This window comes from Rhea americana, unplaced genomic scaffold (assembly GCF_003343005.1).
Source record: "Rhea americana isolate MKP2758 unplaced genomic scaffold, rheAme1 scaffold_218, whole genome shotgun sequence".
In the NCBI taxonomy this organism is placed as follows: domain Eukaryota; kingdom Metazoa; phylum Chordata; class Aves; order Rheiformes; family Rheidae; genus Rhea; species Rhea americana.
In genome coordinates this window covers 185,832-188,624 of record NW_028186321.1, presented here as the reverse complement: position 1 = coordinate 188,624, position 2,793 = coordinate 185,832, and positions in this window count along the sequence as shown.

Genomic DNA, 2,793 nt, shown 5'->3' with positions numbered 1-2,793 from the left:
CTAGGGAGAGGATATGTGCAAACAGAACTATATGCTGAGTACAGAGGGATGGGTGTAGATGACAACTGGCTGTTCCATGTTATGCTCATTCACAGATGAGCTCTTTATCTCTCATTTACCAAAAACAGAATGTCCATATACATATTCTGGTACTTTTGTGGTGAGTGCAATTGATAGAAGGCATGTGGTTATTTGAAAGTTTGTATCTCAGCTTAAGCAAACACGTGTCTTTAYATACATGATAGTCTCCTCACCAGATCATAAATATCTGAAGAGACATGATTTCTGAAAAGGAAGACTACAATGRTCTTTCATCATGGAAAACATGCTATCCAAAATAAGAGGCTTCCTGACAGATTCCAATACAATATATACCCCTCTTCTAAATGTAATCTTTTTTTTTCCTTTCCTAAGTCTCATTATCASAATATGTTCTGTTATTCAACATTTCATTCAGAGGTTGGAGAAAGTATTTGAAAGTTAAGACATATTAAACTGTAGATTTCTATGCAGTTTTCATTCTGCACATGCATTATGAAATGGCTTTTGATTGCACAGCCTCCTATCATTTTGCAAAAGACCCTCTCCATGCACAGTGCAATGGCAGGCCATATCCTGTAGTCCTTTTACAAACTAACACAATCACGATAGTTCTGTGAGTACTAGAAATGTCAAATCAGGTCCTAAGCGGGGGAGGGACAGCATCAAGCTGGCTACTGTCTATTGTCTTACATTAACTCCAGTAAACCACTGTTAAGTAAAAATCATCAAAAATGTATGAATAATTGTGAATGGAGTACAGATTGAAAAGCTTCTGGCTCACACAGCTGTAGAGTGTGTGACCTATAAAGGATTTGATAGGAAAAAGTTACTGCAGGAATTGTAAAGCATTGTTCATAGCTGACTCCAACTTTGATTGTTGTACTCTCATTACAGCTTTTGTTTCACAGTAAAGTACAGTTATTAAATGCCAGCTTGGAACAAAGATGTATTTACATTGAAGGACTGAGTTCAAATAAATTCTATTTTTGGAAATGTCACTGCTTTAAGTTAGAGAAAAGATTTTCTTTATTACTATTTTGAAAAACACTACATATTTTAGTATAAATTTACTATGTGCACAGAACATAAATAATTTGCCATTAAAATGGTTAAAACCATTTCTGGACATTTTTATAGGCCACTATGAGCACAGTTGCCAATRGCTGCAAAAAGCTGTCTGAACTGATAAACCTTCTGTAAGAAGACAAGTATGGAGGAATAGCTCCATACTTTCAAGCTGTTCATTCTTTTCTTCAGATCTCTCTCCATTAAATACCAAAATAAATTAACTGAATGTTCAAAAAAATCCACAGAAAAATGTTATAAGCWTTATAACAAGTATTTGTGTAATTTCTGATGGTTGACGCTTTACCCTGTGTATGGCTTGTAYGTTAATCTTATGTTATAAATATTGAAAATAGTGCAAATCTTAGATCCATGAACTCTTGGACTCCCACAGACGGGTCCAAAATGCATGGAAGTCAGTAAGCTCCACACCATTGCATCTGATGCTGAAGTCTTGCATATTCCTTGCCTCAATTCCCCCCTCACAAAACGGTGTYAATATTATGTATAGCATTTTTTAAGCACAGGAGGCACAGACTGCTGATTTTTGTCATGTAAAAGCAATCTCTCTCTTGTGATTCTAATCAGCATGTGTTGCTGGCCACAAAACTAAACATATGTTGCATATCACCTCCCTGTGCTCCATAATTAATAGGTGGTTTACCTCTTTAGAGGATGGAGGATTGTATTCACTGCCCTTTAAAAGACAAAAAAGTGTATTTACAGTACTAGATAGTGTAGCAACTACTGGTTGCTCCATATGAGTTAAGCTGAAGAACATGGGAAAAAAAAGATCTAGGAAATTAAATTTCTTACTGTTTGCTAAATTACAAAATCCATTTCTTAAAATGAACTTGATTATCATTTATTAAATATTTGGACAGTTCATTCAGTGTAGCAATTTGATCTAGCTGAGCCTTCTAGGTGCAAGGAATATCTGAGAACTTGTTTTACTTTCATGAATTTGGGGAGTTTAATTTTTGACCTCTTGCAATTGGCAGCCCTGGATCTGTTAGCACACTACCCGGCACACTGCGGTGCTGCTGAGGTGTTTGCCCACGAGCGGCCATCTGACTCCAGCGACAGCACCACTGCGGGGGTTTTGTCCCAGCTGGGCACCATTTTATTTGACCAGGAAATCACCAGCAGGATTTTAACTGTACTATACCTAAGTGGATACAAATAATTTGTATCTTTTCGCAGCGTTAGACTTAGGGAATGGGTAGCAAATGTTGAAAATAACTCCAGAAGCAAGGCACTCTAGATTTATGGGAGTACTAAAGCGCCGAGTGGACGAACTTTGACTGGCGGGACACTGCGCACCCCAGCGAACGTCCGTACCTGGCCGCCTTTCCGATCCTTACCGGGGCCGCAGGGGCACCCTCCAGCCGGCACACACCACCAGCCGTCCGCCCGCCGCAGCACCCGCGCACAGGACGGCGGCGGCGGCGCGCGACACGGGCGGGCTCCCGCCGCGCCGGGCCCGGCCGCAGCAGCCTCCGGGTGCCCATGGGCGCCGCGGCCGGGGACTGCAACTCCCACCATGCACTGCGCCGCCCGGCCGCCGCCGCACTACATATCCCAGGAGGCCCCGCGGCGGGGCCGCTCGTGTGCTGCGTGGAGCCGCCCGGGGGCGGGGCTGTGGCGCATGCGCGCGGCGGGGCGGGGTCTTCGGCGGTGTCGCCG